This window comes from Rhamphochromis longiceps, linkage group LG16 (assembly GCF_057381845.1).
Source record: "Rhamphochromis longiceps isolate RC_006_pf linkage group LG16, R_longiceps_female_GT1.1, whole genome shotgun sequence".
NCBI lineage: Eukaryota > Metazoa > Chordata > Actinopteri > Cichliformes > Cichlidae > Rhamphochromis > Rhamphochromis longiceps.
The window spans coordinates 24,595,483-24,617,993 of NC_140572.1; the positions used below are offsets into that span (position 1 = coordinate 24,595,483).

The 22,511-nt window shown below is 38.0% G+C and overlaps 1 protein-coding gene across 12 annotated transcripts in view; it reads left to right on the forward strand.

Annotated features, from left to right (window-relative positions):
* The first annotated feature begins 1,197 nt into the window (after positions 1-1,197).
* The window catches only part of LOC146651202 (bromodomain adjacent to zinc finger domain protein 2B-like), a 55,003-nt gene continuing 33,689 nt past the window's right edge, over positions 1,198-22,511 (forward strand). For 10 of the 12 annotated variants that reach the window (XM_085384198.1, XM_085384190.1, XM_085384197.1 and 7 more), the window contains exons 1-2: positions 1,198-1,386; positions 8,310-8,402. The gene's annotated coding sequence lies outside the window, so the exon portion shown is untranslated. The remainder of the gene's footprint in view (positions 1,387-8,309; positions 8,403-22,511) is intronic. The other 2 variants (XM_085384188.1, XM_085384191.1) reach the window with 1 other exon arrangement.

Consider the following 22,511-nt stretch of genomic DNA (forward strand, 5'->3'; position numbering starts at 1 on the left):
GGCTCGGAGGACAAATGTATAAAATCTTTTCAGCGTGTTTGTCCATTTGGTGCTTTCTGTGACAGCTGCATAATGGCAGAATTAAAAGGAGGAAAATCAATGGCCGCAAGGGACGTGGAACAGGTAAAGAAACATGTTATAGATTACAAATGCTGATGAGGGGGTTTGTTTCTCTACATCTTTAATTCAAACATGCCTTTGTGCCTTAATTATTGTGTTTAACTGGAACTCATATGCCAGCATGCTTTTGGCCAGGCTTACAGAAACTGAAACAATGTATCTTCTTTTTTTCTTTTTAATAAACAAACAAACGAAAAGATAACTACCCATTTTGTGCGTGTGTGTGAAACAAGCTGGAATTTCAAATCACATGGTTTTATCCTTATTTTTATAACCTTAATCTACAGTACTAGTAGACATGAGCAGCACATTTCCCTATAGTTACATTCTTTCTAGGGAGTGTAACACTTTGTTTCCTGTTGCCAGTTGTGCGCTGTGATCAGAAAAACTAGAAACAGAGGCAGATGGAGGTACTGTCACTCAGTGAATAGTCTCCTTAGAGATGGATGTGTGGGAAAATCCCAGTAGATCAGCAGTTTCTGAAATACTCAGACCAGCCCGTCTGGCACCAACCTGTACGCCATGTTCAAAGTTACTAAAATCACCTTTCTACCGTGTGATGATGCTCAGTTTGAACTTGCAGGATGTTTTTAGTCATGTCTAAACAAGCCTAAATGCACTGAGATGTGAGCAGACGGCCACATACTTGACCAAATGCAGCACTTTATTGAATGACAATATCGCTTTTCTATACATTTTATTCCAGGAACCATCAAAGCAATAGTACGCTCATATTTTCTTTATAGGAGTCCAGACTTTTGGAAAGTTTGACAAGATGCACATGTAACTACTGGCATTGATGCAATTGCAACCCCCTTAAATGAACTGTTTTACTGGGTACCTTACTTTGAATGTGTATTTATTTGTTTATTACTATAATTTGTATCCTTGTTAATACTGATGCTCAAGGTCCACGATATGTGATCTTTACTGAGCTTGGTGTTGCATAATGTTTAGATGTATATGTTTGCAATGCTGCCATCTTAGAGACTACGATGCCACACAACTTTGCATGGTAGCCTCTCCGAACCCTGGAGCTGACGTCACTTCGCTCGAGTTGCTTGGAGAGTGAATCAGGAGGAGAGGCTCTTCAATCTGCGATCAGAGATCAACACGTTCAGCAGCGCGTTACCGACCAGCCGGACTCAATCACTGACCACTTCGCCACTCATCTCTTTCAACAGCCCTTAAACTGACCGGGACGTAAATGAACACCTTTTCCTTTCCGCTTCTCCTTTTTTTTAAGGAATACAAGACGATAATCAGGTGAGTTGACGACCTTCGCTCGTTAGGTTCACGCATGTCATGTATTATTTCACTCTTTCGCTCGTCTGGGATGGCTAAGCTAACTTCACCAGCAGCATCCTTTTACCGTACACTTGCCTTCAGTGAAGCTGTGTCCGCTCGGTGAGTTATAAAAAAAAAACATGAAAAAGTTGGTATTAAAAGTATGTAGAGCGGTTATAAATGCTGCTGCGGTAAACTTTGTTAAGGATATAACTGCTATCATGTTTACACTGGAACTTGTGTATAAAAAGAAGACTTCGGTAAGCGGTTAATGCTAACAGTGATGTTCAGTACCTGGCGGCGGTGTTGCTCTCCGCGAGTCCGCAAACGTTACTGGAAAGTTAGCTATTAAATTTATAGCTCACTTTACGCTTCTTGTAGGAGTGTGTCATGTTTAAAAGTAACGTCTGACTGCCCGCTTGTGTGGTATTTGTCGTGGGTTTAAGCTCGTGGCGTGTCATGAAATTGTCCAACAGCTGGATATAACACAAATGAGCTTCCGTAATGTTTAGCTAATAATAAATGATTCTGCATTAATGTGGCAGACGGGCTGCTCGCTCTCCGCCTCTTGTCTTCGTTTTTTGTTTCTTCCTCTTAAAAGGAAAAGCACAGCTAACGCTGCAGCTGTGGTCTGCGCTGAAATGTAACCTTTGAGATTATGACAATGCCCTCCATTTTTGTGCCAGCTTTCATATTAACCACAAGACATTCGCCATGTTGGGCTATTAAAATAGCACCCTCTATTTAGACGCTTTGTGTTTATTACAGTAATGATAGTAAACGAGTCTTAGAAAAAGAAAAAAACTACCTGTTTTGAGTGAGATTAAAACAGTGCTTTTTTGGAGTTAAGGTGAGTTAGATTTTTGTTAATGACATTTAATAAACAGTTTCATATATGTGGGAAGTCATAGAAATTCAGTTCTTGCTTGTTTTTGTTTATTTTTAAATTAATTTAAATTATTATTATGATTTTTTTTTTAACCTTGCAGAATGTTATAAATCGGGTGGCACAAACAACAACTTGGCCTAACTTCCATCGCAGAAATCAGGACATTATAACATTGTCCCCATTTGTTTCCTGCAGCACACTTTTAAACACACTTAGCTTGCTTTTAATTCGGAAAATCTTGTCCTCTTGTGAGTAAACACAAATATTGCCTATCTGGAAAAACTACACATCAATCACAGCAGAAATTTAGGAAAACATAAACAACTGTTGCAGATCTTTCCCTTCAGACTTTATCATGATAATATTTATCCCACTTCTTTAAAAAAACAAACAAACAAAAACCCCTCAATGCAATCCATAGAGCTTATCCTGTCACTGCACATCTTTTGTTTGCCGCACACTTGAGTAGATTTGCCTTCACAGATATAATTGATATTAATAAACAAGGATGTGACCTTCGCGTTTACAGTCTCAGTGAAATGGCAGCGAGCGTTAGATCTGCTAAAGTTCATCATTTAAATGGCTTCAGTAGCCAAGGCAGCGAGATAAATCAGATCACAGCCTTGATGTGTTATGCATGCATCCAGTAACTGCCAGTGAATCAAAACACAGGTAGAAGGTCACTCATTTGGCTCATATTTATTCAGTTCACATGCCCTTGAAGAGCTCTGCACACAGAGCAGTGTTGTTAAGCTCCTAATATGAGCCTTTAACACAGAGAAAACAATAGAGTCAGCAACTTGGCATTTGGGTGCTACGAAGACTGTAGGGCTTTGCTGTCTGGGCTCCAAAGGCAAATTTAGCTCGTGATTTTCAACTCAATCATTCACTTAATTACAAGTTGTCTAAAAGAACTGCTTAGCACACTTAAATTTCCATTAGCAATATACATTAGTGCAAGGCGCAGAGTGAGTTTTTGTATAATTTATTTCTTTTCCTAGACTACTAGGTGTACTACCGTATATATGATTTAAAAACGCATATATAGTTTTATCTTCCGTTTCTGTTTCAATGGCCTTTTAAAAGCAAGTGTGGAGAAAAAAAAAACAACAACCAGGGTCTTATAATATTTGTGTTTCACCCATTTTCACCCTGTCTCTCCTATTCTTGCCCTTTCCACAAGTTTGCACTCATTAATCAAAGATGCTGGACTCCAGCTGAGGGCTGAGGTGCAGGTTCATCAATTTGGCAGGCAGCACTTTGTAAGGAACAGTGCAGAGGCTCTTAACACACAAGCATAAATAAATCTGTGGTCTTTATATGCAAGCCCCGAAGGTTAATGCTGCATAATTCAATGTACCCTCTTTGTCTGCCGTGATTGATGTTTTCAAGCATGTAAGCCTTGACAGGAGTCCCTTTTTGTAGGTCAGTGTTGACACTTTATGATTGGGTGAGCTCGAGGGGAGCGGCACAGGGGAGGTGGATTATTAGGAATATGTCGGGGAGATTACTCTTTTTCACTCATCTTCCTGGTCTGTTTTTTTTTTTTTTTTTTTTTTTTTTCCTGCGCCTGGAGATGCTTGTCGCAGTGCTTAATTTGAACCACTGACGCTTCTGGATTTGATGTCTGCCTTCTGTGTTAATTGGCTGATGGCTCTTTAGTATTTATTTACCCCCTTTGCAGCAAAAAATAAAATCAAAAATAGGTCAGTTGAGAATGAATGATTTGACTCCATATTCATACTTCTTGGTCAGGTAGGTGCAGTATTACAAATGAATATAGACCTTTAGATCACTGCTGTTGTGAAGTGTTCCACTCTTATGCAAAGACTGTGCTTCAGCAGCCACCTTTTTTATTGATTCTCGTGCATTTAAAATCTGCTCACTGCTGCCACAAATATTTCCCCCTTTAGCTGTCCTAAGCATGCTGCAGCACTCAGTTTTCCCCCTTATCATTGTCTGGTCTTATTAGAAACTTGTAAAAAGAAATGCATTCCTGAAAACGTTTGGCTCAGCAGAGGCCAAAGTGAAAGGGTTAGTAAACATAACTGCCTTCTTTAAATGACACTGCTAAGGAAACCACACTCACTGGACACTTTATTAGGTACATTTATTAGCGCTTGTGTGAATCTCGTTTTGTTTTCAGAGCTGTTTTAATTCTATGATATTTAACAGGGTGCTGGAAACAGTCCTTAGTGATTTTCATCCACGTTGAGATTTGTCAGCTGTGCATCCGTTGCACCACATCCTAAAGCTCTACCGGACTGAGATATGGTGACCGTGGAGGTCATTTGAGTGCAGTGAACTTGTCGTCATGTTCAAGAAACCAGTTTCAGATCAGTTTTGTGGCCAGAAGCTGCCATAGGATAATGAGAGGAAGATGTGGTAATTGAGGGATGAATATGGTCATTTAAACAATACTAAGTACGCTGTGGTATTTAACCAATTTTCAGTTGGTAGTAATAGGTCTTAAGTGTGCTAAGAAGGTGAGAATAGGCAGCGTTTTCCAATCCTCTGTTGTCTAATTTTGGTCAGCCTGTGTAAACTGCAGCCTCAGTTTGCTGTTCTTAGCCTAACAGGAGTGGGGCCTAGTCTGGTCTTCTGCTTCCGCCTGTCTGCTTTAAGTTTAGACATCTTGTGCATTCAGAGATGCTCTTCTGTATTTCTTGGTTGTAACAAGTCTTTATTTGAGGTACTCTTGCCTTCCTATCATCTCGAAGCAGTCTAGCCATTCTCCTCTGACCTGACATCAACAAGCATTTTTGCTCTTTTTTTATTTGTTTTTTTTTTTGTTCTTTTTCTGACCATTCTCTGGAAACCCCAAAGATGCCTGTGTGTGTAAATCCCAGTTGATCACTAATTTCTGAAAAACTCAGACCAGTCCAACTCTGCCGCGTTCACAGTTGCTTAAATCACCATAATTATAATGCTTGGTTTGAGCCTCAAGTTGTCTTGACCATGTCTACTATCATAAATTAATTGAATGGCTGTCATGTGATTGGCTAATTAGATATTAGTGTTAACAAGCAATAGAACAGGTGTAACTAAAATAGTGGCCACTGAGTGTATGCTGCAACATTAAATTAAAATACCATTCAGCTTTAGGCATAACCAGTGATTATTTGTTATTATTAACAGGTGTGAATTAAAGCTTATGCTGTTCCTATAGATCAGGTGCAGTAGATTATGTTGAAGTAAGCCATGCAGTGTTTCAAACAGATTTAAAGTCTGTTTGTGGTGTTGTGAAGAGGGGGCGGGGGCAGTTTATTGTTTATAATTATTAAGGAGGACTATTTCTAAGTTTCTTCTCATCAAAGATTTTATCTGCCAAGCTTTTTGTAACAAATACACGAGCAATATAATCAGCTACCTCTTTAATAATACTCTTAACCTATGGACGCAATCTTAGATTACAAGGCGTGACACTGCAGCCTAAGTAAGTTTGGCATAACAACACAGAAGTCTCTTCTTGATGGATTGCAGAATCTGATTCGAGCTGTTTTTCAGTTTGGCATTGACCTGTAGAGCAGAATAAGAGCAATCACAGCTGCAGTCCAAGACAGTGGAGTTGGAAGTTCATATGACCTCATGAGATTCTCTAAAGGGAGAAGCTGGTGTGAGTTGATATTCTGGACTGCCACAATCAAACACGCCTTGGCTAACGAGTGATACAAAAGGAAAAATATAAGCTGGGAAGGCCTGGGGCAACTTGACTGAGCTCGCAAAATAAAAGCAAGGGAATTTCCTGCTAGTTAACTGATCACGGATGACGGCATTCTGAGATTAATACAATAAATTGCCGCATATACTTGTGCAAACACAAATACCTCTGGGTGGACCACCCAACTAAAGGGAAGCACTGAATGAGTTACAGCAGACGTGCAATACACAATCTGACGTCGTTGAGAAAAGAAATTAAGTAATGGGGTTGTTAAAATTTTGAACTTAACAGGCATTTCCTACTGACAGAACAAAAATGAATACTTTTCAAGAAAAAAAACACTATGAATATAAACCAAGATGCCACAAATGCCACATTTCAGCAAGCAAATATTTAATCATTAATGTACTCTTTGTTTAAATTGTCAAAACGTTTATCATTAGATAACATCAGCTAAGAAATTATCAGATGGATAATTATATGTAATTAATTAATTATATGTAAATACTTATATGTAATTATAGAACTTTATTTACTTTGGTGGTTGCTTCTGGTATTTTCTAATAATAGGTGCTAACAGAATAGCAGTATTTTACACTAATGACATTTTGTCAGCGTAGCTGAAAAGGATAATATATGTGCTTAATACACAACAATGCTTAATAATAAAGGTATAGTACCAGAGGTTATACCAGCAGTATTTCTTTAAGAGTTGTGATATTCAGACATAAACATCTATACTGACAGAGTAGTGACACAAACAGAAGAATAACATATGCACACCATTTGCAGAGCAGATCCTGCTTCTACTATAATTAATAAAAGCGTGCTCAGCAGGCATGAGGGCAGCGAGTAATTGGTGCATGCATGCTGCAGAGGGCTGCTCCTTTAACGTTAAAAAATACCACCTGTTTTGTTTTCTGTATTTTCTTTTTCACATGGAGGTGGGCACAGTCATTTTAAATATGCACAGTTTAGAAAGTGCTCAGGATTCTTTAAATAAACATGGGAATTGCATCAGTATTTTATTTTTTATTTTATTTTGCTATTATGGCTGGAATATGTAGATATTTTACTTACCCATTTTACAAAAAACATCTGTGAAATACCTTCATTTTGACAGCACAGGTCCTAAACATAAAGACACAAAGCAATTCCAAAACAAAAGGCCAGCTTCATGTTTCGCCCGTCAGTCACACAGCACTGTGTAGAACATGCACTGCAAGTGTAACCACTAAAAAGAGTGGATACACGCCATGATAATCCAAATAAGCAGCGCATTCAGTGTAGGGTGAGGCAAACGCTCATGCTGCACTACATGAATATTGCAAACATAATGATAATATAACTTCATGATATAAGTATTTAAAGGAGAAAATGTTGACAAGGAGATGTTAGTGTTTTAGAGCCAAGAGGGCGCACGCTCAGTAGCATGGTTCAGTGTAGGGCAGTTAAGGAGTCTGTTGTTACAGAGGGTACCTGTGACTGTTATTTCCATGACTTAGTAAGCAGCTCTTTGTTGTTGTTGTTGTTTTTTTTTTTTTTAATAAATCATATGAAGCTAAATCGGTGAATAGCTGAGTAACCCAAGTAGCCTCAGGCTTGGAGTAGTTCACATAGTTCCTGCAGAAGCTGTTGATTAAAGTTACCTCTGTCTGTCCACTAGTATTCAGAACACACAGTGGCACAGCTGGTGAGATGATGTGCAGTACGTGATGTACAGTCAAGTGCAGGTGATGAGAGATCTGCTGAATACAGTTCATTTTTATTGGCAGCGAATACAACTGGAGGGTAACAGCATCTGTATATCTGAAAATGTGGCGGATGAAAGTGACATATTAGCTCTTTCATTCTAGATCTTTACCTCACCAGCTTTATTTTGAAGCTTTTTCTGTGTTTTAATGAATGTTTAAAATTTTGCATTATGGACCCGATATACCTGTAACAGCTGATCTTCAAAAACAGAGCAGGGAGGTAGCCATCTCAAGTAGCAGTCCACTCAGATATAAAGTAAATAAAGTGTCAGCTTTAAGAACATGTCTTCCATTTTTGTTAAGATTAGCCATTAAAATTTAAGTACAAACAAACTAAAAACATCTTCGGGTAAAAATAGATATCTCACCAACATCTGTATCTGGTGTTATAGCTCCATCTTCCTGTTTTGCAGAGAAGGTTTATGTATAAATATAGATTGTGAAACATGCTAATTAATCCCATGTTACGTATGCTAATTAGCCAATTGAGCTGTGGTTAAAGCACGCTAGTCTGGTCTGCTTGATCGTTCACGTAGAGTCTGCTTCAGAAAGCAGATTTAACAAACTGATAACTTTTTTTACTTGTTTTCTGTTACAGATAAAAAGACTAAATTATGTTTATCTTGGATTAAGTCTGGCTGGGTAATTAAAAATAGGAGGCCTTCAATACCAGAATGCACCATGGGAACAGGTAAATTGAGCAGTGTTTCTTTTCATCAAATTGTTATTGAACTGTTGGCTAGTTTGGATGGTGACATTTAAAAAAAAAAAAAAAAGAAGTAGGCTATAGATTAAAACTCTGAAAAGTTGACTTTTGGACCCACAATTATAAAGTTTGGCCTACTGATAGAGATTTACAACTGAAAAGGTGTTGAGGTTCAATATGATGGCTGCTTTACTTGTAAAGTATTGTGTAGCAGAACATGACTACATTTCAAGTTGTGTAAACTTTTCAACATGAAATGCTGACAGGGCACATTAAGCTATCTCCAGTCTATATTCATAAGTTGCCTGGGGAAACGGGTTGCAACCTGGAAATGTGTTGGTTGCGACGGTAAGGTAGCAGAGCATTCTTTTTTTCTTATTTGCGTTGCACTTTTTCACGTTTACTACCACTCGGCGAGTAGTTCTTAATATTTGCTAAAAAGTCAGCATCTTTAACTCAAAACCTCAAGGTGACTGCTGTGATCTACTAACAATCAAAGCAATCATAAGGATGTTTTTGACGTGGAACCTCTTCAAAGTCAATTTAACTCAGTTGAGAATTCATATTTTTCCCAAGCAACTGGCGATTTCCAAGGGGCCGCCAACCCCCAATATATCATACTCCTGCTAAATGAGGATAATATTAGATCCCTCAGCGATTATTTTTGATGTTTCCATGGTATTGGTAATGATTAGGCTTTTTAAATGGTTACTTAAGAGTTCTAGAAATGTTAGTGGTTTTAACACTTGCCACACTAAGACTTGAAAGGATTTAAATGATTCAGACTCAGGCAGGTCTGGGTCTTCATTTCCTGTACATTCCAAACAAAATGAAGCCAGATGGTAATGCATGAATAGGATACTGGTTAGAAATATTTGCAGTTCCTAACATATGTGTGTTAAACATCTTTGGACCAAGGGAGTGGCTGCGTCTCAGTTTCTGAACAGAAATATCAATAGAAGAGTTGGAAAGTAATTCTCATCATTTTCGCTGCTTTGCCAGAGGAGTTTTAGTGTGCTTAAATTAATGACATTGATTTGATCTAATACATTCCTTATTATAATTATTGACTCACTGTAAAATCCAAATGTTGGCACCATAGCTCCAAAGCCACTCTTGTTACACAGTAGGTCATAATCCAATATCTTAAGTGTTTTTGTCATGTCCCATTGCCCTCTGTTGTCTCTAGGAGTAGAAGCTTGATTTTTCTACTGATGCTAAAATTTCCCCAGGGGTCCATATTATCATTTTTATTACATTTTCATGTGGCTGCCAGATAGGAAGAATGCTGAATGGGTAAGTCGATAAAATCAAGCAATAAATGACTGTTGTTGTTGTCTTGTATTTAAGGCGGCGAGTGGCGATGTCACAGCAGTGAGGAAAGTCTTATACAGTATTTTGTTGCATTGACTGCCCATTGTTAACATCCACTGTTAGGCTCTTTGAAATGCTTATTTTTATTCCTATATTTTTTTAATTAGAAAAGCAAGCCTGTGCTTTGTAAAACTGGAACATGTAACTGATGAATGGACATGCTGAACTATGTGGATCGCCTCATTTTCAAGTCTTATTTGGGGATGGGATTAAGATTTTTCCAATTAGGTTGAAATATAACAAAGTCCTCCTTTATGAAATTAGTCTGTGCTGCTTTATGCTTTGCTCTCATTTTTTGTGTGTATCTAATTAATTCCTATCTGTCTTTGCGTTAAAGTGTTACGGCTTTAGAGCATATTTAAATCTCTTGGGGGAGGAAAAAAACTTTTTTGACTATGGGGTATATTTAAATGACTATGGTCCAAATAGGGGTAATTGGTGTTATTGGAGCTATTGTTTGCCTCTGTTTTAAAATTTAATTTGGGATTCACATATAGTAGCTTTATATCCTTTTTTTTTTTTTTTTTTTTTTGAGCTCCTGTAGAAATTGAAATTGCTGCCTTCACAGCGAGCTGGAAAGTACATCAGATAGCAAGTATATCACTTAGTGCTAATTAGAGGTACAATAAGAAAATGTTGGGTTTTTTTTTTTTCTTTGACCGCAATGCCTGATGGTAATTTATAAGAGTTATTACAAGCTTGCAGGTACTTCAGTTTTTCTCTGTTGTGCATCAGTGTTTCATGAGGCAGGCCGCAGGTGTGTAAATTCAAGCCTCTTGCCATGCAGTTTGCTTTTAGAAACATTTATGAAAGAATGGATTATTCTGAAGAGCTCAGTGAAATGTGGCACTGTAATGCAACTGCTGCAACAAGTCATTTCGTGAAATTTCTTCTCTCCTAGATATTTCACAGTCAACTGTAATTGGTGTTACGGCAAATTAGAAGAATTTTAGAATTATCACAACTCTGCCACAGTGTCTGATCAAGTAAAGTCACTGAGCTTAGTCACAGAGGGTTGAAGTGCATAATGTGTAAAAGTCGCCATCATCAAAATCACTCCAAACATCAGCACCGAAACTGTGTACTGTGAGCTTCTCAGGTTTCCATGGCTGTAATATCTGCAAACCTCACATTACATCACCCAGCACAATGCAAAGCATTGGCTGGAGTGCTGCAAACCCTGCTGCCAATCAACTCTGGAGCAGTGGAAAAGTGTTCAGTGAAATTACTAATCGTGCGTTTCTACCCGATAGTCTGAGTATTGAGATGAGCGAATGCTAGGAGAGCATTACTTGCACGTCTGCATTGTGCTGGGAAGTTCAGTGGAGAAAGGATACAAGCTATGGGTTTTTTTTCCTGGTGTTTGCCTCGGCCTCTTGATTTCAGTGATGGGAAGTCTTAATACTTCAGCTTACCATTTTGGACAAATTTCACCTTCCAACTTTGTGAGAACAGTTTTATGGTTTTGGGTGTGGGAGAACTTGACTGGCCTGCACAAAGCCATGTTCACTTTTGGATTGAAATAGAATGGCATTTGTGACCCAGGCCATCTCACCCAATATTAGTGTCTGCCCTCATGAACATTCTTTTGGATATGTGGGCAAAATTTTCCACTGACACTCCCCAAAATCTTGCAGAAAGCCTTCAGAGAAGACCAGCTCCATAATAATGCCTATTTAGAGGCAAATTCCATGAAGACTCCTGTAGGTGTAATGTGTAGGTGGCCTAATACTTCATTTAGTGTATATTCCAGGCTTTTTTTTATTTTTTTATTGTAGTTTTTAATTAATTAATCAGATGTAGTTCAGTGATCAACAGAGATGGGCAGTAACGCGTTACTTGTAACCCTAAACAAGCTCCGAGTGCGCTACGACGTAATGGGAAATTCACAGAGAAACTCGCGGATTCTTCCACTGACCGCTGCGCCACACCTGCACCAGAGCACACCTCCGCCTACCCCACTCCTGCTTTACAGGTGAAAATAGAGCAACAGGACTGCTAGTCTTTGACTTTATTTATTTTCTGCTGTGTTTTACTTGCATCTATTTGAAAGACTGAGTGTAAACACAAAAAATATTTTATTTTATGTGCTGGAATGTGCAGAAAATAGGTTTAAATGTTAAACTAATTTCTTCAAGTCAGAGAATGGTGCATATAATTAAATTTTTGCCTGATGCATAAAGTTAAAGATCAAAACGGATAAAACAAGTTTTAAAAAAAAAAGAGACTTTTCCATTTGATTACATTTTGTATGATGAATTATGCAGAAAAAGTAGAATTGGCCTGACAGATCTATCGCTTTATCACCTATTCAGGTTGTAAATCGTGTTTTTAAAAACTAACTAAGTAATTAATTACTTTTGAAAATAAGTAATCAGTAAAGTAACGGGATTACTTTTTGGGGGAAGTAATCAGCAATTAGTTACTGATTACTTTTTTCAAGTAACTTGAAAAACACTGGTGATCAATGCATACCTTTCCTGAAAGATGTGATGTTTCATTTACAGTGGTGTGAATTTAGTTTAGCCTCCAACCACAACAGGGTGATATGGCCCAAAACTCCTTTCTCTAAACAAACCTCTTGTCTCATCCTACAGTCAGGTATTTGGACAGTGACAGATGTCCTGCAATTTTGCTTCTGTATACTAACACAATAAACGGATTAATGAATGACTGATTGAACTGGGGTCAAGACAGGAAGAGATTTGCAGCGGTATTGTGACCTAAAAAGATGGAATGTCAGTGACAGTCATAAAATTGTAGCAGTGCTGTATCCTTCGATCTCATCGGTAGTTGCTTCAATCGCTTGCTTCTAAGTTGAGAAAAGGAAAACTCATGACATTCCTACTTTGCTTCGCCAGTGGTTATTTTGCTTGTAGTCACTTGACATTGTTGAATGCTGTTGATTTCTAGGTCTCAGCTCCTACATTACTGCTAGTCGCTTCCTATGTGTGGACAGTCATTCAGTAGGTCATCCAAAGACATGATGAATAACTAAAGCAAATGAGACCAGTCATAGAATTAGTAAAAAATAAAAAAAACCCTGAGTATTGGCAAAATAAAAAATTTGGTCCATTCTTTAAAAAAAGTACTGATAACAACAAAAAATGTCCAGATAACTTCATAATCTTGTCTTAATAATAAGAAAACAAAAGTGGATGATCATTGAATCTCTTTCTTAGTGATACCTATTAGGCTTTTAGCAAACGTCTACAATTCTATCTTCATTAAGTAAATACACAGGCAGCTTAGTCTTTGCTGGTAAACATCTGAAAAATGTGTCCCCTATACTGATGGATGAAACCAAGATTAAATTGTTCTAAATGATGGCAAAAGGAAAGTATGGAAAAGGAAAATAGTGTCTCATAATGCAAAGGCTTACACACTAGCCTGTTTACAAATGATGGAGGCAATATAATAGCATAGCCATGTATAGCTCTCAGTTAAACTGGGGCATTGTTGTTTATTGATGATGTGACTAAAAAAGCAGCATATAGAAATATACGGCCTCCTTAGATTTAGGCAGATGCTGCAAACTGATAGGATGGTGCATCACAGTAGTACACATTAGTAACGGGCCATGGAAAACAATCCAAGAGCATCTTTAAGCAACACATTTGAATGGATTTTTTGTGTTGTTGTTGTTGTTTTGTTTTTTTTAAATGTCTGATCAGTCATCTGTAGAGCCTGATATTAGTTATTTGCTAATTTAGTGGTGTGGGTATTTCAGGTGGCTGATAATGGCTAATAAATTAAAATTTAAAAAGTAAAGAAGCGCTAGAAAAAACACCCTTCAACTGTGTTATGAGTGTTGATGTTACATAGTTGTTAACCAGAGGGCACTCTGCAACTTTCTTGTTGGCGGCATGTATGGAATGCTACAAATACAACAACTAGCTGTTTGAATTGAAAGACTGTGTAAAACAAGTTTTTTTTTTTTTTTTAAAAAGACTAAATCTTAAACATTTAATGCAATATTTTTGCCAAACCTCGTGAATTAAAACTGAAAGTCTAGTTGCAATTGCACAAAAAAAATAAATCACTGTCCCAACATCTATGGCTCTGACTTCATCTTCTTCGAATATTTATGAGTCAAAATATCTATATAGTGAGAAAGTCAACGTACCGCACAGACCTATCTTTGTCATGAAATTCATGACATGTACACAGTCCCCTTGTTGATATAGAGGAAATGACTGACTTTTTGTGGATGACCCTAGAAAGACACGGGTCACTGAGGCACGGCAGACAAGCTGAGCTGAAATGGCAATAGCAAAATGAGCCTCACCACAGGAATCCCATCTTCATCTAAAGCTGATCTCTCTCCCTTTCATCTGTGTATATGGTAGAATCCCTCAAGGATTTATTGTAACAGTTACCAATAAGCTTCAGTGTACCTAAAAGGCCCAGCAGTAAATTTCTTGTATTGTTGCCAGACAGAACGGCTGGTATAAATTAAGATGTTTTGAAAATAGTGAAATGTGTTTTGTATCATTATTTCTTCTGTTTATACTACATCACATCAGGTGTGATCCGTGTGATTCATTTGTGGGTTGTGAGGAGGTGAGGTCAGGCTTTTTCTGGGTTAGTTCTGGTAATGTTGTTTATCCAAGTGTGTCATGTTTTCCATTTACATTATTGATCCTGAGTGCTGGCACGTGGCATATGTTGTAAATGGAAGCTCTAAGTCAGGTTTATCCAAGCCTTTTTTTTAAGTTTCATGTGCAGCAATTAAGTGTGTAATTTCCCTCTATGTAGAAAGTTATAATTTGTAACTTTTAGAGGAAACCAAGCAGAAGTTTGCTGTCGTTACGTAATGTGACGTGATAGCAAAAAACAGTATGCCCTGTCCGTTCTTCGCTTATTTCTGTTTATAAGTAGTGGTAATGAAATGCTTACCATTCCTGAATAGCACAAATACCACTTAGCAGAATGAGTCTTGTCGGCATCCTCCAGGGCCTGGACAGAGGATCTGTGGTGTCAGCGCTCAGGAAGGTTTGGAGGGGACATCAAGGTGAATGCTGAGTTGTAGAATGGTAGGAAATCATTGAAATTCAAACTCCGAGGCTGCAAATGGCTTGGTGGCAGATGGAGTCTTTGTCAGGGAAGAAAAATGGCAGTTAGGGAGCATCAACGCCATTTTCCCTATCGGCTCTGCTGGCGGCGGTGACCTTCTGTCGCTCACGGAGATCCCCTAGCACTTGATCAGTTATCTCTCCTCTAAGCTAGTGGGAAAGGATTTAAATGTCATATTTAAAGGGGGATTAAATGTGTAATCATTAAGCAGGGTGTATGTGCATAATGAGGGAAATTGGTGGCAGTGAACAAGCAAGCACTTGCATCCTTGAAACATTTAAAATGAACTGTATTTTAGAGCTGTCCTGTATGCAACCTGTTTGTCTTGGCAACCAAAGCTTTGGCAGCCAAATTGAGACAATGGCTGAAAAAAAAAATCACAGAACACATAAGTTAAGGCTTATGAAAGGGTTGTGATTTCAGCTTTATTTTCATGTAAAATGATTGGGAGAAAAAAAAGAAAAGGCTTAATTTGTTGTTCCTCTCTTACACATTGCTCAGACTCAGTCTTGATGCTGCAGCTCACCGAACAGTACAGTTAGAGGTATGCCTGTCTGAGCAGATGGAAAGATTTGGTTGTCAAGAAATTATTGTTTGTTTGTTAGTGTTTTTAACTTGGTGCTGTGTGAAGCTCTTGAATCAAAGTTGATAAGCTGGCAAAAATAAGGCTAAATGAAGCCTAAATGATCACTGCGCTGAATATGAGGGATGTCAGGCTAGGTCCAAGCTGATTTACAATATACAACTTTGACATTTTAAAGGATATTTACAGTAAATACCCAAAATTGAAAACCTAATAACTATTCAGCAAATGAATACCTAATTATTTGTGTACAGCTCTATAGCATTTATATAAATGTGCGGGAGGGGATAGAAGACCATTGTTGTTATAGAATTACTGAAAATATTTTGACAGTTAATGGGCAGTGATTACTCAGGGGTATGAATGGCATCTATTTGGCAGCTGGTTTTCATTAACATTACGTGACACAAAATAAACAATTTGCTAAGGTGCAAGGGTTTGTAATGATTAGAATGTTTATGCAAATTATATTAATGTGGTAATGGCTCCTCTCATTACTTGGATAACACACATGCACAGAATAAAACTGCGCTACACGCGTATTGTTCTTGACTGTAAACAAATCGCCATAAAATATCGGGTGGACCTGGGGAAAAATGAGGAAAATGAGCAAACGATGCAAAAAGCAAATGACATTGAGACACTAGTTTAATATGTATGGATTTCAGCTTGATGGTTGATTTCATTAGCAGATCTCATTGTTATGCATTGACTGTCCTCCTGCAGTAAAATGAATATTATATTCATGTAGCCTGAATGTCCAGGAGGAAATGTTTGGATAAGTGGCATGCTTCGGGAGGGGGGGAGGAAGCAAAGGGTCCATTGCTGTCATGGTAATTATTTATTATTTGATATTCATACATCAAATTGATCTTTCTTCAACAGCTTTTGATTTCGTATACTGAAAATATAAAATTAAAATCAAATATCAAAGACAAATAAAACATCTGTGTGGATTTTTTGAGCTGTGGTGCAAAAAGGCTTTTGGTGTTTTCATGGAGTCCTAAATTTAGTGGATTTTTGTGTGTGATAAGAGCAAATTCAAATTATTTAGTTTTAGTGTTACTTAAACCATAATAATTTTTTTGTCATGTAGAGATTGTATGCACATTAATGCTGTTTCAGGGGAAAAGAGCACCAAACATCAACCCTCCTGCAGCACTTGTGTGTAGTCATATTGTTGTTTTTGCTTTGCCTGCTTACCTGCAGGAGTGCACTTTTATCTAAAGATTTTCGGATCTTGTCTTCTCTTCACTTCCACAGTTCTTCTTATGTGACAGTGGAAGGCACTGGTATCTTTTTATATCTTTGTCCTGCTTTGTAGGCGTCAATTAGTTTCATTATGATTCCACACCAGTGACAGCTGTGGCCAGAGGCATTATGTTTTCACGTTGTCTGATCCTCCACATCCAATTCCCAGAAACACGATATCTCAGGAGTGCCTAAGGGGAATTTCTTCACATTTGACACAAAACCATCACTTGCATTCGAGAAAGAACTGATTAGATTTTGGTGGTCAAAGGTCAGGGTCACCGAGGCTGCACAAAGAGCTTTTCTGCCATATCTGAAAACTTTATCTCTTAATTATCGGCCAAAATTTTGTTATAATTGGTGTATAAAGTGATGATGTCATGAGACTTCCTGGCCAAAAGATCAAAGGTCATAATTACAGTTATATTGTAATGTTCTGCAAAAACACTTTTTTGACATTTTTCTGAACCACAACACTCTCATTTGGTTGGATACAAATATTTGGTGCCCATCTATTGCATTTCTTCAAAGCTTATATTAAAGTAAATCTGTAAGTCTGGACAAACATGGTGAGCGGGAACTTGATTTGCACACTATCGCAAGGTGTCTTTCTAATTTTGCATACGGTGTCACTGTTGACTCAAAGCAAAGAATCCTGAATCAACAATCTATGGGGCAAATCAGAGCTTACCCTAAAGAGCCAGAAATCCAAATGGGAAATGTCAGTCATCTTGTTGTTGTTACGGCACGTGCACCTAGTAGAGGTTTTTGATAGTTTTAGCTGTGTGGTGGCAAGCATATACCTCTGCTCCTTCCCATAGTAAAGAAGTAGCTAACTGTGCTTATTCTGTTCGTAACGTGAATTAGCATGTCATTTGTTTAGCGCTGCCGTAGGCTCACTGGATTCAGCTGTTAATGAAGTAACGATGTTGTGAAACTTTGCACATGTATAGTAGTTTAAAGGCCTTTTTTTTTTTTTTTTTTTTAACCTTTTTCAGCTCAAACAGTAGAAGGACTGACAAGCTGTTGTTACAGCGAGGCTTAACTCAATGACAGCAGCAGTGCTTCTAAACCAAGAGCATGTTTAAGCCCACATTCCAATTATATACTTGTCATATTTGTTAGTTATAGAAATTAGCCACTGGTTGTTGGCACGATTGCTGGTATGGTAATAATTCAGAGTTATTAAACGTTAACCTATTACCGGTAGTGTTGAGTACCAAAGTCAATGCTGGTGTTATATGGCAGTGCAAGCAGGTGATGGAAATGTGCAGTCAGCTCCAGAGGAGAAGCTCTTTCTGTGAAGATGGCTCTGAGGCAGACAGGAAATTAGTTATTTTTTGCTGCACATTCATCAAAATAAAAATAGTCTGAGTATCCCAAGTGACTCTCGTGGATCTATTGAAGGCACAGCTGCATGTACCGTGAGCTTAGTATTAACTCTCCAATGAATTTCAGGTGTTTTGAGTGCTAATAAAAGAAGCCAAATGTTTTTCTTGTTCCTCATCTTACAGCCATTATCTTGCTTCATTTCACTACAAGTACCATATTGAAAAGAATAAAATGCCCTTTTTAATTTTGTAACCTCTCCCTGTTAGTTTTCCTAAAATTATGATGTTAAAAGCCAGGCACATCCTGGTGCCAAGAACAAAGAACTCTGAATGGAAAAACTGTTTGATATTTTCCTTCACCATTTCTCTGATAACCTTTGCTTTAATGGCTCACAGCAGTGGAATGTCAACAGGGATTGTCTGTGTTCAGTCTGTTGCTCTTGTGGAGCCCCAGACAGTGACATGCAGAATTGGTAGAGCATTAGGGAATAAAGTGCATGTTGGCGTATATATATATATATATAGAATGTACAGTGTCGTGAAAGAATATTTGCACATATATCTGCTGATTTATTTTTTCCATATTTGTCACAACTCACATGCTTCAGATAATCAAGCAAATTTTAATATTAGACAAGAATTATACCATTTTTCAGTGCTAATATTCCCCCCCTCTCTCTCTCTTTTTTTGTTTTGTTTTGTTTTTTCATTTGGAAAGCTGTACTCGGTTTCCCTAGCCACACCCAGGCCTGATTACTGCCAGAACTATTAAATAATGAATAATAAAATTAATAAAACCCCTGACAAAGTGAAGTAGACCAAAAGATCTCAAAAGCCAACGTATCATGCAGTGATCTAAAGACACTCAAATACAGCTGAGAAAGAAAGTCATTGACTAGTCTGAAAAGGGTTTATCCAAAAGTGGAGGATTTGGGAAGGTTAACCATTGTTCCAAGAGTGGCCAGCCTACCAAAATTACTCTAATAGTGTGTTGACGATTCATCCAGGAGGTCGCAAAAGAAGCCAGAAAAAAAATGTAAAGAACTAGAGACCTCATTTATGTCAGTTAAGGTGAGCGTTCCTGCAAAAAACACTGTTCACCAAAAAGAACACAAAGGCTCATCTTACATTTGCCAAAAAAAACATCTAGATGATTTTCAAGACTTTTGGGAAAAAGTGGACTAACAAGACAAAAGTTGTATCCCTTTACATCTGGTGTAAAACTAAGACAGCATTACTGAAAGAGGACATCATCCCAACTAGAGCTGGGCGATATGAGATTTTTTCATATCACGATATGTTTTTTTCATTTCAGGCGATAACGATATCTATCACGATATAAGCCAAATAACTATATTTGTAAGATTTAAATGTGCCGTTGCTCACAAGTAAAATGTGAAATAATCAGCAGCTTGTTTTTAAATATTTATTTCCCATAATAAGTTCAACAGGGTAGATGTACTTAAGGAACATGAGACTTTTTCAGATAAATAAAGGCAAATATTGCAAACTACACAAAAGGCAGCCGCTAAAGCGTTTAAGTTTCAAAATAGAACAAATGAAACAGACTAAATTGTCAATTCCACTTAGAAACAAAATATTAATTCTAAAAATAAATCTTAGTTTGTTTTACAGAAGAACAGACAAAACTGACTAACTTTTGTCAATATCAAATAAACTGAGAACTAAAAGGAAATTCTCAATCTCTCCTTGTTGTATAGCTTAGCTTTTCAAACAGTTTTAACAGTTACTTTAGTCTGACAAAAGCCGAATGACGAATTAGCGCTTCCAGTCAGAGACTGAGGCTACGTCCACACGTACACGGGTATTTTTGAAAACGGAGATTTTCCGTTTTCGTTTTAAAAAAATAATCCCGTCCACACATAAAGGCAGAAATGAAGGAAAACGCTGCTATGAACATGCCAAAGCAGCAGGTGGCGCTAGATTCCTAACCTTGCAGAAATGTTGGCCAATCAGAAGTGTAGAAGCCTCGGTGGGAAAAAGTAAACAAAGCTGGGGCATAGAAGCAGAACCGAGTCGTATGTGTGGAGGGACAGTAACTGTGTGTATATGTAAGCATTTAAACACTGCAGAGAGTAGAATTAACAGTAACAGTATTGTAGAAATTCATTTCACCGAAACAATAACGCGGCGCACAGTGTGACGCATGCACCAGTTTATTGTATTTCCAGACTTGCTTTCGGCACAATTTACAGTGCACGCTACTCTGTTTTTTGTCAGACTTGAAATAGCCGAAATACCTTCAAACTACGGAATTTCTATGGCTCTTCCGTTCGACAATCTCTCCGGCATTGGAACCATCATCGGTTTTCTCTTCGGTCACGCTCGGTTGATTTTTCTAGTCGGCACACTCATTTCCTCCATTATGCGCTGGCTGCTTCCCAAACAAACACACGTGCGGCTTGGCACTTGTGCTGTACGTAGCAAGTCACGCGACGTGACGCTGCGGCTGTGATTGGTTCAGCTCTGCGCTACTGAATTTGGATCGGCTGACCTTTTTTTTTTTTTTTTTTTTTTTTAAGAGGACAAGAGCGGCGAGGTCTATCGCGATAGCTTAATTTCTCTATCGAGTAAAAGTTATATCGCGATACATATCGTTATCGTTCTATCGCCCAGCTCTAATCCCAACATGACAAATATGCAATAAAATAAGAAATCTGGAAGTAGGAAAATACTTGTCACGGGACTGAACCTTGGAATTTGGATTACAATAATATTTTGCTTAAATAATCAATCTAATATATAATGAGGCTTAACTCAAATGTCAGCATTCATTTAATTTGTTAATTCCATGTCCCATCTTTCACAGAAGTAGGCAATTATGATTTCTTTGGCTTCATTTTATTCTACATTAGGGGGAAACGGTGCTAGTCCCATTTTGAGTGAACTAAATAAAACTATACGTCTTTACTCTTTTCCTTCATACCTAGCAATAAGTCAGAACTCCTGTGCTTATTATGCTCCTGGACTTAGCTACAGCAAAATATACTTAGTCTATCCAAATGCAAAATATAAACACATTTCAATGATGAAATTCAAGTTAGATGCTCATTCATTACTCTAAGCACGACCAGTTTAGCTACCTTAGGGTCTTTAGCCATGTGAGTTCATATTATGTGATTTAACTGCACACGTTTTTGGTTTATTATTTTAAAACTAATCTAATTCATAACATAGCTGTTAGTGGGTTTTAATTGTCCCTTGTGTTTTTGCTTTGCATTATACAGAGCAAAAAGACAAGTGTTGTTAAGCATGTTCTGCAATAAATGACATCATAAATTGTGCCAAACTGTCTTAGAAAAGATGACCTCACCAGTCACTGAGATCTATGTTGTGTGAGCAAAGTCTCTGAGCAGAATCTATTAATCCTGCACTACCCTGTAATCATTTGTGTATTTGGTTTTGAAACGCTCCCACCACAGGCGTGGGAATTTTTAGAATTTTTAATCTGTACTCTTTTCTGCATGACTTTGTGGAAGAAATGTTTTTATTAATGGGAAAGAAGACACAGAAATGGGACCAGAGCCACAGCTCAGTATTAAAGTGTAATAAAACACAGCGAGGTGATCTGGAATTCTGTATCGCTTTCAAATTTTCTTATTTAATATCGTCACTGCTGAGTCAACCCTTTTGTGTTTGCATCACAACCAGACATGAGCGTCATGAGTCAAACAGTTTGACATTTCTGCCCAATTTCAGGCTGCTTTTGTGTTCTGGTTTGAGGAACTAGTTGTTTTTGCTGCATCTGTCCTTCTATCTGTCTGTCTATCCATTATCTGCTGCTTATTTCAGGGCCAGTAGTCTAAGTAGAGGTGTCCGGACCTCAATCTCCTTGTCTACCTCCTTCCCAAGTCAACTGCAATCTCTCCAGTGTGTCTTGGGTTTGCTCTGGGTCATCTTGTTTGGACGTACCTTGAACACCTCACACAGGAGATGTCCAGTCTAGTCAGATCACTGAACCAGCTCAAGTAGCTTCCCTTCAATGTAAAAGAGTAGCAACTCTACTTTGAGCTCCTCCTGAATAACTAAGCTCCTCAACCTGGCTACAAGGCTGAGCCCAGACACCCTTCAGAGGAAGCTCATTTCCGCTGCTTGTGCTCACTATCTGATTCTTGCAGCCATTAGCCAGAGTTCATGACCACCACAGGTGAGGGTGGGAACGTAGCTCGACAATTTCACTTTCACATTCTCTCTTCACCACAACACACCAGTACAGTGTTCACATCACCATAAACATCGCACCAGACATTGCTGGCTATGGAGATATGAATCAAATTTAAAACCCCTGGACTTTAATTACCTCAGAGGTGTTTAAGCAAGATAAGTGCTCGAAAAATTGTGGCTCACCACCAAACTTGGTTTTAGATGGACTGAAAAGAGGAAGACTATAACTAACTAAAATAAAGTAAGCATTAACCTTTAGTCAACGTCCTTTAAAAATAAGAAGCCTGATTTTTA